The sequence below is a fragment of the Lygodium microphyllum genome, chromosome 4 (assembly GCF_053477565.2).
Source record: "Lygodium microphyllum isolate KBCC chromosome 4, Lygodium_microphyllum_v1.1.10, whole genome shotgun sequence".
In the NCBI taxonomy this organism is placed as follows: domain Eukaryota; kingdom Viridiplantae; phylum Streptophyta; class Polypodiopsida; order Schizaeales; family Lygodiaceae; genus Lygodium; species Lygodium microphyllum.
Genome location: NC_141138.1, coordinates 41,811,714 through 41,826,390, shown reverse-complemented (window position 1 = coordinate 41,826,390; position 14,677 = coordinate 41,811,714).

Genomic DNA, 14,677 nt, shown 5'->3' with positions numbered 1-14,677 from the left:
CATTGGTTGAGTCTTGACTTGTATATCAGATGAGGTCTATGTGACAGGATGGCAAAAAGGTGACTGTTGTGGGTCTAATCTTTGGGTTAGACGGAGTGGTTAAGCTGGTAGCAACTCGAGGCACATTGCATTGAGTTGCGTGGTAAGGGAGTTAAAAGGGGCCCCTATTGTGGGTTCCGGGGGCCTTGGAAGCGGCCCTTGGCTGGGGGGTCAACGGCCCCCCTGGCGGGGGTCCGGGGGCAGCGCCCCCAGCCCGATGGTAAAGGGAATATTCCCTGGAATATTCCCTGGCCGACTAGTGGAGGCTCATATGGTAGGTCGGCGGTTTGCACGCCGACCTAACAACCTTCGCGGGCTATAAAAGCTAAACCTCTTCGCAGCCATCTCTCATTCATCTTTCACCCAGTTAGAGTTGTTGTTCCAGCTAGCCTTAAGCTCTTCACCTATCTTGTGTCTAGATCGCCATCTAAGCTTCACACAGTGGAAGCGCATGGGTGGACAGAGCCATCTTTGTATCAGTTGTTTGGAGTTAAAGAATTTACTGATTCTCCTCTTATATGTTGTGTACTCTCTATCTCTTTCTCATATTCTGTTCGCTGCGCCATGTAATATTTTACATGTTCATCCTGAGTTTGTTTGCAGGTTGAAGAAAGCCTTGTATGGCTTGAAGCAAGCACCTAGAGCATGGACTGACAAGATAGGACAGTATCTTGTCACTATTGGCTTTCAAATTTCCAAGGCAGATTTCTCACTTTATGTGAGAAAAACAGAGAAAGGTATTATGCTACTTGTCATTTATGTTGATGATTTGATTATGACAGGTGACAGTGATGAAGATTTCCTTCATGTGAAAATGCTATTGAAGCAGAAGTTTGAGATGAAGGATTTGGGAGAGCTGCGTTATTTCTTGGGCATTGAGGTGATTAGATTACCAAGTGGAATATAGCTCTTGCAGAGGCAGTATGGATTGGACATGCTATCTAAATATGGGATGGCAGCCTGTAAGCCTATTTCAGTTCCTTTGGAGCAGAATGTGAAGCTGAGCGCAGATGCAGGTGAGCTTCTGGAAGACCCTACTATGTACAGACGCATAGTAGGAAGTTTGATTTATATGACTATTACCAGGCCATATTTGAGCTATGCTGTTGGATTGGTAAGTCAGTTTATGCAGGCTCCAAGGAAACCGCATTTGGATGCGGCTAGACGCATACTCAGGTATGTGAAGTCCACATTGCAGTATGGACTATTTTATGAGACTGGGGTTCAGATACAGTTGCATGGATACACCGATGCTGATTGGGCTGGTAGTATTTCTGATAGACGATCTACCAGTGGATATGTGTTCTCTTTTGGGAGTGCTGCAGTCACTTGGAGCAGCAAGAATTAGCCTATAGTTGCCTTGTCGAGCACAGAGACTGAGTACAGGGGTGCAGCAATGGCTGCATGTGAGGTAGCTTGGTTGCATAAGCTACTTTATGATACGCATCAGCCTACAGATGGGCCAGTTGTCATTTATTGTGACAACATGAGCAGTATATACTTGGTAAATAACCCACTCTATCATGCTAGAACAAAGCACATTGAGGTGCATTATCAATATGTGCGGGAGAGGGTTTTACTAGGTCTTATTGATCTAGTTCATGTCAGCACAGAGGATCAGGTAGCTGACATATTTACGAAGGCATTGGGCGTAGAGAAGCTGCGCAAGTTTAGAGACCTGCTTGGTGTGCAGGAATTGGGATTGAGCTCGAGGGGGAGTGTTGAGATATCGAGCTCCACTCGTGATATGCCAGGGTGACCGTTGTGCATTTATGTCACCGACTTGACAGTTGCAGATGCGGTTGGTACACTGCCCATGAATAATAGCTAGATGACAGCTATCCTTATTAACTCTAGTTCGTGGCTCAGTTAGTATGCCACCTTAGTTAGTTGAGTTTGGTTTGAGACCCATATATAGGGTTCTTCTATTTCTATGTACTAGAGTTCTTTTTGGCTTACATAACTAAGAAGAGGAAAACTGTTTTCAGCCTCCACCTTTGTGTGTATTCCCCCATTGTGCAAGCAAGAAAGCTACAAGTGAGACTCCTTCCTTCTCTCCCACAATCTTGACAGGTAAGCGATTGGAAGCTCTTGATCTCAGCTTCACTCTGATACCATTGGTGCACAGATCGGATGCCGTAAGCACACGTAGTGAGCGTCAAAAGGTCCCCAAGAACAAAAGAACTCTACTTTTTGCACACAAATCCATGTAGAAAGCTTGCACGACATGAACAAGAGACCAATTGGGTGCAATCTCCCCCCATGCCTTGTGTGAGCACTCCACAAAGCATGTATTTCATATATTAATCATCTTCAAGCTCAAATAATAACCCAAATTACAAAATATCACGCTTTAGCTTTTGAGTTTGCTTTTGTGCAAAATAGAGAATTAAAGCTAATGGGCGCCCAAGAAGTCGGGCATACCCAATACAATGTCCAAATAAAAATATCTAAATCGTGCGTCCATGCGCATACAAAAATAATAAATAAATATCAAAAGCCTTGATAAATATGTGCGATCAAATATAGGCACCATGCCTAAGGTATGCGCCCATCAAAATATTGACAATAACTTGAGTACACGCTATCCTCCAATGCTTTCCACTGCCACCGTTGCTATCTCTACACATCAACTGAAGCATTCATAATCGTTAGTAAAATAATACAATTAAACCGACAAAAGTGAATACCTAGCAGTCTTCAGCTACATAAATAAATTAATTGGTTAGAAATCAATCTTAACTTTAATTTATTACGAGTGCGCACTCTAAACTCATAAAGGTTTATTAATTAAATATGTATTTTACGAAATCACCCGCTATGGAATCACCCATGTACACATAAAATTAACAAAATGCCCGAAAAGGATAGGTGTCCCCATCGGCTTCTCGCACAAAGAATCCACTTTGTGTATGACCCCTGGTAATAAAATCTTACGAAATCCACCGTAAAACCTCACGGAATCCACCGTGGCACGGAATCCATCGTGTAATATGCCTCTTGGCATCAAGTATCCATGGAGGGTGCATATTTAAGAAGTGAAACAAACTTGGAATAATATGCCTCCAGGGTCACTCCCATTTGCTTCAAATTAAAGAACTCATTCATCTTCTAGGTGCAATAAGCTAGAGGTAAATATCTTCCTCTTACAACTTCTTTAAGAAAATTCCAAGTAATGGTATTTTTAGGGACACCTTGATCTTGGCACCACTGCTTCCATTGGAGTTGAGCTTCACCAAGAAATTTTAGTGTAGCTATCATGGCTTGGTTAACTGGGATAGTTCCAACATCAGTAAAATAATCTTCCATAGATTTGGTCCAAATTTTTGTCTTGGCTTCCACATTCTTGCCTCTCCCGTCAAATTTTGAAGGTTTGCCTTGCTTCAAATGATTCCTTTTCTCTTGGGCTTCGTTGGGAATTATTGTTGGTACAAGATTCTAGGAAAATTTCAACAATTCCCAAGTTAAACTTTACGAAATTTATGTGGCATTCATGTTAGACTATGATACTCAAATTACTTCTTGCTTAATTTATTAAAACAATTAAAAAAATATTTTTCAATTGCTAAAGTTAAACTGCAATTTTATGTTGGAAGAGAGGGAGAGAGACAGAGTGGAGCAGAAGACAATGCCTCAGCTCATTGTTGTTCTTCTTCCATTATCCTTCCATCATACTCATTGAAAGAGACTTACACACATAGGTATGACTAACCAAGACTAACTATGGTTAAGTCTCTTACTACACTGACTTATTAAATGTCACACATGTGTACAACTGTATCCAGCTAATGTTAGTCATCAAACACATAAAGATAGATTGAGTGAAGAGTAGCAGGAGCTTGATATTCTAACACTCCCCCTCAAGCTCAAACCATCTGATAAACTCCAAGTAGCTGTCTGAAGTATATGAACTTTTCTTTACCAAGAGACTTGGTAAATATATCTGCTACATGGTCTTCAGTCTTCACATGAATCAAGTCAATCTGCTGTGTAAGAACCATTTTTCCGATGAAATGGTAGTGAACCTCAATATGTTTGGATCTAGTATGGTAGACAGGATTGCTAGCCAACATAACACTGCTGAGGTTATCACAATGCAATCTCACTCTACTTTCCAGCTATATTTCCAAGTCTTTCAGTAGTTTAATCAACCAAACTACTTCGCAAGCTGCTAAGGCAACTCCTCTGTACTCAGCTTTCTGTACTAGACAATGCAACATTAGGCTGCTTCTTACTCTGTCAACTGATCATACAATTTCCCAATCCAAATGCATAATCACTGGTTGACCTCCTGTCATAGGCACAACTAGCCCAATCAGCATCACTAAACCCTATTAAGTCAAGGGATTTTCCATATGCATAAAACAACCCAAAATCTGTAGTACCCTTTACATATCTCATGATCCTCTTGACTGCATCTAAATGTGGTTTGTGAGGCTTTTGGATAAACCGACTAATCAGCCCCATTGCATAACATAAGTTAGGCAAGTATATTGTTGGGAATAAAGGCCTCGTGCCTTTAAATGTGCTCGGGTGTGAACACACTCTTAGCACTTGTACTTACACATATATATCTATATAAAAACCTAAAGGTACACACTCGTCATTATACCTACAAACGTGCACACTCTCTGCTCTTGCTCTATCTCACTCTCTTTGTCTCTTACTACGCGCAAAGACTGACTGTCTTGATCTTCATGCCGAACCCATCACTACAAACTAGTATCAGAGCTACAGTTAAGGAGTTTGTACTTCTCGGAGTTCAAGCAGGAGCTGACAAGCAAGCGTGCAGGTCGTGAGGTTGTTTTTTGACCTGGCAAGCATGCAGGAGGCAATCGGTTGCAGCAATTGACAGTCGATTGCAGTAGCTAATGAATGACATGTGACCCTAAACGACACGCTACAAACGATATCAGGACTAGATGACTAGTCCAGCGTGGACCAGTAGGCAGTAGTGTGCTGCAGTAGACATGACGGGAGGCAGTTGTGACCATGCGCCAGAATGTGCACGCGACTAGGGTGATACGACTTCACGGTTGTGTTGATGACCAACACGGCGGGACCAGCGGGCGTTGACGAGCATGACCCAGCATGGAGTGAACTGGTAGTGGGGCTCACGACGCTCGATTGACGGGTCAACGGATTCGTCATCTATTTCTTTTTTATTTTTATTTTTGAAAAGTCCCCTCTCTTTTAGCCAAGGTTCGTGCGTGCAAGCACAAAATCTCGGATCTGTGCAAAATTGACCTAGAAATTTGGGGCTTTTCTCGAATTTGGGAATCTTAACACAGAATTGGACAATTTGACTCAGAAATTGTAAAGTGGATGCAATTTACCCGAGAATTTCGGGTCTTTTCACATTTTAGTAAAATTGTTTCAATTTCACTGAAATTAGTGTACGCAGGACTTGGAAAATGTGGGGATTTGTCTAGATTTGGTGCGAATAAGATGCAACAGTGATATCTGTCTCAAAAATTGCAAGAATTTGTGATATGTTGTCCCTGAAATTTGGGGCTTTTAATGTACATGCACAAATTATGTTGAAATTTACCCAATTTCTTGACGTTGATGCACATCGGACACAGTGCAATTTGGGGCTTTTGTACTTCGGGCAAAATTTGTGTAGCATTTCGTCAATTTATGTACATGTATGTGTAGGTTGAATTCCACGCAATTTGGACATCAACACTTGGTAAAATTTGGGGATTTTGTTGAAATTGCTCTATTTTGGCAAAATTGCCATGTTTTATGCACGACAAAGAAAATGCAGATGTGTGGTTATGCTATGAGCACAAAAATTTTGGGGCTTTTGACCATTCGTATCAAATTTTATACACGTGGGTACATGTACAACAAAATTTACACCTAAAATTTGGGATTTCTCATGTAATCTGATGCATATTCCCTTGGAAAAGCTATAATCAGTTGTGGAATGCTATAGCACATAGTTTGTTGCTTCTAAAAATTTAATTATAGATCTAAAATCTGTGCTTCTGCATGGTCATTTATTGCTGGTTGGTACTTTTTTGTACCTTGGTCACTTGGGTAACAGTTTTGGGCCTGCATTTGTTTTTTTTTTGTCACATTTGGGTTGAAAATCATGGCTGATAGCAGTAATCTGATGCACATAAAGAAGCTGGAAGGTGCACATAACTTTCCAATTTGGCAAAAGCAGTGCTACAATATCCTGTTGTAAAAGAAGCAAGCAAAGCCGATCAAAACCAAAGGGGTAAATCCTGCAGACATGGAACATGGAGATTGGGACGAGTTAAATGAGCTTGCACGCTCAACCATAGACCTATCAATTTCTGATGCCTTGCTGTTCAACATTGAAGGTTTGGATTCTGCATATGCTATATGGACTAGACTAGAAGAACTGTATGCACAGAAGAGTGCTGCAAGAAAAGTGTATTGGTTGAAAAAGCTTTTGGATTTGCATATGAAAGAGGGTACAACAATGTCTACTTACTTGAGTGATTTTAGCTCCATTTTCAGCCAGCTGGTTGCCTTGAAGTTCATGATTGATGAGGAATTTAATGCTACTTTCTTGCTTTGCACTCTACTATAGAGTTGGGATACATTCGGGACTACTATGAGCAATTCTAATGTGATCCTTTTGTATGCTGATGTAGAGAGTGCTCCACTTATGGAAGAAATGAATGGACAAAACAATGCATCCAGTAAGTCTTCCAGTGCTTTGCATACTAGGGGCAGATCACAGCAAAAGGGCAAATATGATAGCAAGGGACACAATAAATCACGTGGCAAAGATGTTGAATGTCATCATTGTGGCAAGAAGGGTCACTTTAAACGTGATTTCTACAAATGGAAGAAAGAGAAAGGAAAAGGCAAGAAGATAGTTGATAGCAAGGAAGAGAAGAAGGACATTTAGTCTAAGAAGAGCAGTGTAAAAATTGAAGAGGTGAATGTAGTCACTAATGAAAGTGATAGTGGGAGTGACGTACTCTTTGTCTCTTCACACTTTGTGCACATGCTTTACTTGCAGATACAGATGATGACATGCATACCTGGATTCTCGATTCAGGTGCTTCCTTTCATGTCACCCCTCATCGTGAGTGGTTCTCTGCCTATACAGGGGGTCAACATGGCGTTGTCCATCTTGGGGACAACTATGCATGTGACATTTTAGGTATTGGTAGTGTGCAATTACAGTTTTAGTATGGCTCTGTCTTTACATTTCAGCATGTACGGCATGTACCTCAGCTCAAGAAGAGCTTGATTAGCACAGGGTAGCTAGATGATGATGGTTTTCATACCACCTTTGGTGATGGAAAATTGAAGATCTGTAAGGGATCAAGAGTGATTGTCAGAGGTTGCAAGAGTGATACTCTGTATCCACTTCATGTATCTAGTGTGCATGACCATGTTGTTGTCGTGACCGAGTAGCCAAGTGTTTCTTTGTGGCATGGATGGTTGGGACACATGAGTCAAACATGAATGAAAGTGCTTTCTCGTTTGGGTTACTTGCCTTGTCTTTGTTATGCTGATTTTGAGCAGTGTGATCATTGTATTTATGGCAAACATGCACAAACGTCTCATAAAAAATCTATTTCTTTGAAATATTCTCCTCTAGAGTTAGTACATTTGGATGTATGTCAAATGCCAGGATTATCTTTAGGGGAAAATAAATATTTTTTCACTTTTGTCGATGATGCTACACGGAAGGTATGGGTTTACCCTATTCATAGCAAGGATGAAGTGCTTGACAAGTTTAAAAAATTCTTGGCATTGGCTGAAAATCAGACAAATAAGATACTTAAGTGTCTTGGCTCTGATAATGGTGGGGAATATGTGTCCAAGGCCTTCCGGGAATTTTGTGACAGCAAAGGAATAAAGAGGGAGCTCACTGCCCCTCATAATTCGCCCCAAAATGGAGTTGTAGAGCATATGAATCAGACCATACAGGATGAGGTCCATACAATGCTGTCTCATGCTACATTACCCCATGGTTTTTGGGTAGAGGTTGTTATGATAGTCATTCACTTAATTAATCAGTCACCAAACATGTCTTTGGGGGGGGATGGGAGTTCACCAAGAAGCGTGGTTGGGAAAGTCATCTTCATATGCTCATCTGAAAGTGTTTGGATGTGAGGCTTTTGTGCACATTCGTAAAGAAAAACACAACAAACTTGAGCTAAAGTCCTGTAAATGCATTTTCCTAGGATATGGTGACGAGGGTGAAATGTGGTATAAATTGCAGGATCCTGAGAAAAAGAAAGTAGTACGCAGCAATGACATTATCTTTGGGGAAGATTGCATGCACAAACACCCCAAAAAGGCTGAGGAGGTCCATAGGGTTGTATTCCAGGAAGAAATATCTTTTTGGATAGCAATATGTGCCCGTTGTACATTAGCAAATACATGTTATAAGTGAACCTATAAATGCAATAAATGATCAACCAGCTATTGCCCATGAAAATGAGCCACTACATGTGTAGGAACAGACAAGACATCAAGCTGTTAATGCTAATTTGCAGGCTAAAATTCTAGGATAGCATGTTGAAAATGGAAATTTGCAGGAACAGGCAGCAAACAATGACCATTGGGTTAGGAGATCATCTAGGGCTACTAGACAACTTGACAGATTTGTTCCTGGTGCAAATAATGTGGTTGAATATGTCATGTTGTCAGAATGTGGTGAACTGTCTTGCTTCAAGGAAGCAATGGACAAGCATGACAATAAGAAATGGTGTAAAGCCATGTTGTCAGGGATGGAATCTCTTGAGAAAAATGGCACTTGGGACTTGGTGCAGTTGCCTAAAGGGCAGAAAAAACTTCCATGAAAATGGGTTTACAAGATGAAGGTCACTTCTGGTTCCTCACCAAAGTACAAAGCAAGATTGGTTGCAAAGGGGTACAAGCAGGAGGATGGAATTGACTTTGATGAGATTTTCTCTCATGTAGTCCAAATGACTACATTGAGAACCATTTTGGGCTTGGTTGTAGTTGAGGATATGGAGCTTATACAGATGGATGTAAAGACTACCTTTTTACATGGTGATCTGCATGAGGACATATATATGTAGCATCCTGAAGGGTTTGTTGAACAAGGGAAAGAAAAGATGGTATGTAAACTCAAAAGGAGTTTGTATGGGCTTAACCTTGTACACCCATTTGTAGCCAATGGGGACTTTTCCTTTAGGCAGCTCAACCAATTCCCATGTCTCATTTTCAGCCAGGGCTCCATACTCCTCATCCATGGCAGCACACCAGTTATCATCTATAACTGCATCATCAAACTTTGTAGGTTCTTTGTAACATGTCATACTAGCCATATATGCATAATGGCGAGCTAAATAACCAGTGTATGTAAACATGTCAAGTGGTTTTTTGACTCTCTCAGATCTCTGTAACTAAGGCTCACTCTGAGCTTGCCTCTCATGAGGCAGTACATAACGACTTTGCCTTGCTCCAGGCATCATAATAGATGGAGTGCCCAACTCACTATTCAAACTGTCATTGTTAGATGACTCATAACTTGCTGTAAGTGGACATGTCACATCCTCAAGCATATTTTCTTTTCCCTTATCCAATCTCCCCCTCATTGACATATCTGTGTTAGTGGATGTAGGAGTACGACTTCGCATGCGTCTTGACCAAGGGCTTACTGTAGGTGACCCATCACTGATGGGACCACTCATAGATGTACTCACTGTAGGTGTATTTTCAGCATTACTAGTGCTGGCTAATCCATAAGTAGCCACTGCAACATGATTACCATACCACAATGCTAGCTCATCAAAAACATCTCTGCTAATCAATGTCTCATGTGTAGATGGTACATAACACTTGTAAGCTTTCCGGTCTTGTGCATAGCCAAGGAACACACTCTTGATAGCTTTAGGATCCAATTTCTTCCTCTTTTCATTAGTAGAAACATGCACATATGCAATGTTTCCAAATTTCTTCAAGTGTGAAATGTTAGGCTTATGACCATACAACCTCTCATATGGAGTTACATCATGAATCCTTGCTGTAGGGGTTCTATTCAGCACATAGACAGCAGTCACTACTACTTCAATCCAATAACCATTTGGCAAACTCTTCTCATTCAGCATAGCTCTTGCCAATTCCATCAATATCCTAACTTTCCTTTTTGCTACACCATTTTGTTGCAGTGTATAGCTACAAGTTAATTGTTTTCTGATCCCATATTTAGCAAGGTACCTGTCAAAGTAATTAGAGACATATTCTCCACCTCCATCTAATCTAAGACATAAAATTTTAAAGCTTAACTCATTTTCAACATGCTTCTTGAAGTCCTTGAATGCATCAAACACATCATCCTTATGTTTTAGTATGTAAAGCCAAGTGTACCTGCTGAAATCATCAATGAAGGATACATAGTAACGAGCACCACCAAACAAAGCATTATGAGATAGACCCCATACATCTGAATGTACTAACTACAAGGGTCATGAGCTATTCCGTACATGTCTCATAAATGGAAACAGTGTTTGCTTTCCAAACTAACATGCATCACATACATGTCCAAAGTCATGATACTTGAACTTAGGCAGTCCAAGCACAATCTCCTTCTACTGCATAGATTTTAGATTTTGTAGATTCACATGGACAATTTGCTTATGCCATATCTCAACATCCCATATAGCACCACCATCATGTGCAAACATGGCTACTTTCAATTTTGGAATTGACGCATCAAGAGTAAACGTTCTGCCATCTTCGTCCTCTAGCAATCAATTTGCAGCCATTACCATATTCTTCAACAAAGCATCCATCTCTATTAAATCTCACCTGCAGATTCTGTTATGTCATCTGTCCAATTGACAAAAGATTCTTGGTTATTGTAGGTACATGTAGTACATCATGCAGGCTCTTTTTCTCACCATTAGGCATCAACAAAGGTACAACTCCTTTATGCTGAATAGTATGCTAGGTGTCATCCCAATACAAACATGTCCATGCAAACTTGCAACCATCTTATCAAAACATTCTCCATGGGGTGTCATATGATTTGAAGCCCCTAAATCAATGTACCATCTCTCATCTTTATTCTACCTAGATGCATTCTTAGACACATGCTGCATGGCAAACAACCTGTCACCCTGATCATCAGGAACTCCGCTAGATGAAGCATAATTTCCATGCTGTCTACCCTTGGCTTTCATGTCAACTTGATTCTTATGAAAATCTTTGGCTATATGCCCATATCTACCGCAATAATGACAATCCTTGTCCCTATTGCGACTGATCATTTAACTGCCAAGATCCTCCTCTACCTCTAGGAAATCTCCCCCTGCCTTGAAAACCGCCAGATCCACGCTGTCCATGTGTATTCGTGCCATGCCAAGCATATTGTTGTTGTTGTCATAAGTGTTTCAAGTGTCTCCTCAACCTCGAAAAGAGCCATGGCCTCTGCCACCTTTGCCACACTGACTAGAGTAAAGAACAGTGTCTCTGCTTTGAGACATACTAGAACTTGTATTTAGCCAAATCTTAACTTCCTCATGTAATAACAAAGCAATCAGCTCATCCCAATCAGGGGATTCAACTCTCACAGAAATAGACGTATCAAATGCTTTATACTCTTTTCCAAGTCCATTCAATGTCACTACAATCATATTATCCTCAAACACTGAAGATCCAATGGTGGCAAGCCGATCCACTATGTTCTTGATCTCTGTAGTGTAGGCTTGAATACTTCTTCCATTCCTAGACATGTTATTGAATTTTTGTTTCAGCTGAATCTTTCTTGCATGTGTTATATTTCCATAATTCTTCATGAGTATATCCCATTCATCCTTTGGGGAATTGCATCCAGTAATCTGTATAACCATAGCATCAGATATACATAAGGAAAACCAAGGTAACACCTTGCATGCTCTCTTAGACCATAGCTTATGAGCCCTTTTTTGATCATTTGTTGGATTCCTTTCAAGTATTTCAGGTTCAGCCTCATCACATGTACATAAGTCCCAATAACCTCTGCGAACCAAAAAATTCTTCCTACGGAACTTCGTAAAGCAAAATTTTTGTTGTCCAGTTTTTCTCCCACAATTTGAGTGATATTGTCAATGCCTTGAGCATTTGCCATATTTGCAGCTTAGGTATTCAATGATGTATACAACTGTAAGTATCTGACTCCTTTTCCTACATTTCAGGACCAGTTTCCTGCTATTTAGGACAATTTTTTGCAATTTAGGATAGTTTCTTGCAGTTCAGGACAATTTCTTGCAATTCAGGACATTTTCTTGCACTTCAAGATAGTTTCTTGCAAGTAGTTTTTTGCACCAAAGAAACAGGGTATTTAAGCCCTTTACAACCTCAGAAACATCCACAAGCATGTGGGATAACCCGTAGGTATTTTAATTAGTACATAGACTCTGTAATAAGTACTGTATCTCTGTCTCATGTATTCTTACTGCAGTGAATAGGATATGTAGTCTACAACATGCAACCTGACATTCAGGCACCTTCTTGGCATTCAAGAAATCAACTCCTTTGAGATCCTGAGTGATAAATGATGCTATTTTCTTCAAAAGTGTAGAGAGGCAATGTCATATAGTGCATTTACTATAAATGGCCAGCCAAGTAGATGTCAAAGCGTTTGTTTCATCTCCAGATTTCAATCCTCAGTTGCATCCAATGCTCTTTTTAGTTTTCCAAGCATTCAACATACATATGTCAGGTCATACAAATGACAAGAGCTCAAAAATGACATGTAATGCTTTAGTAAGAGACAATGCTTGTTGCTTACATTCAATGACAGTTTCTAGCCATTAAAAAATTCTAGATCTAAATATTTCTCAGCATAAAATCCCAGCTCCAATGCATGACATCAAGTCCATATGACTTCCCAGCATATACCTATGCTTCAATGGTAATCCTTAACAAGTTTGAGAGCTCCAAGCTCATGTCAGAGGTGCATACATGATGTAGGTTGTCCATAGAAGACCACTATTATTTTAGATCTGTAATCAGTTCTTCAAGCTCCCAAATGAGTTCTTAGTCAAGCAATGATGCTATCACTTGTTGTTTATTGCAGTAAATCTCAAAATCTGTGCTAAATATCTCAAAGTTTGTGAGGAATTTGAAAAAACTTTCTTCGGCAAAGTTGTAGACCACGTTGAAACAGTCAAGTCTAGTGAGCCATTTCTCCAAAATCCATTTATGTAGCAAGATATAGCTTCTATAAAAAAACGGGCTGCAAGCATAGTCTCCTTTGATGACATTTTCTTCAGATATGATGTCCTGATGTCAAATAGCTACTGCCAAGCCTTTAGGCTTTAGGCGTTCAAGCTCTAATACCATGTTGGAAGAGAGGGAGAGAGACAGAGTGGAGCAGAAGATGAGCCTTAGCTCATTGTTGTTCTTCTTCCATTATCCTTCTATCATACTCACTGAAAGAGAATTACACATATAGGTATGACTAACCAAGAATAACTATGGTTAAGTCATTGACTACACCAACTTATTGAATGTCACACATGTGTACAGCTATATCCAGCTAATGTTGGTCACACACATAAAGATAGACTGACTGAAGAGTAGCAAGAGCTTGATATTCGAACATTTTAGAGGTTCCAAGGGAAAAGTAGGGTTCCATTATTTCTCTGATTGATAAAGTATCAATCAATTTTTATTACAAAAAATATACAAGGTAATAAAATGGAAAGAAATACATTATTCAGATAGCTCATAGCTCTTTTTTTTTCTCAAGAAAGGATTCCCTACTACAATCCAAGCATGACACTCTGATACATCCTTTATGAAGCAACTTGGATTGTGAGAGTAGATATCTAGGAATCTATATTTTTGAGGGAGATCAGAAAATCCGTCCTTTTCATAGTTGCAGTGGCTAGAGCGACCTACGACTTTTATTCTGTTGGTTGGAAGGGTCTTTGTAATTTCCTCATAGATATAGGGATTTAGTTTAATCTTCTTAACCCTAGTATACAGGGTTGAGTTTACATTGGCTTCACAAAATAGATAGATCTTGATAACTTTAAGATTTTCCGTCCATTTCATCCTTATTAGGTTATTCTGAAGATAAGCTAGACAACTTGCATCGATATAGCAATATCCTCTATTAATCATCTATCGTCTTTCGCAGTATAGAGGTGAGGGGTTTTACAACAAATCTAATATCCCCATCATCTGATTTCTCCAAGCAAGATTGTATGAATGCATAGTTGACATAAACATTACTCGGAAGATCAATAATCTTTTCCAAGATTCGTTACTTTGCCATAATTCAAAAGGATACATTAATGAAGAGAAGAAAACATGTCGTAGGATGTATTTACAATCCATTTTTTTTCTTAAGCTTATGTCGTATTCTATTCTAATGAGCGCTCTGATACCAATTATGAGGTGTTTACCACTAGCAAGCTCAATCCAAGGTGCACCTTTTAGTAGTCCATCAATGGGTTTTCCATGATGTCGCTCGGCACTCTCTTGGTGTATCATGAGGTTTGTCACTTAGGCCCTACTGAGTCTACATCGCAACGGAAGAGTTTTGATCGAACCCACTAGGACAGACCTAAATTTTAGTAGTCCATTAGTGGGTTTTCCATGATGTCGCTCGGCACTCCCTTGGAGTATCATGAGGTTTGTCACTTAGGCCCTACTGAGTCTACATCGCAACGGAAGA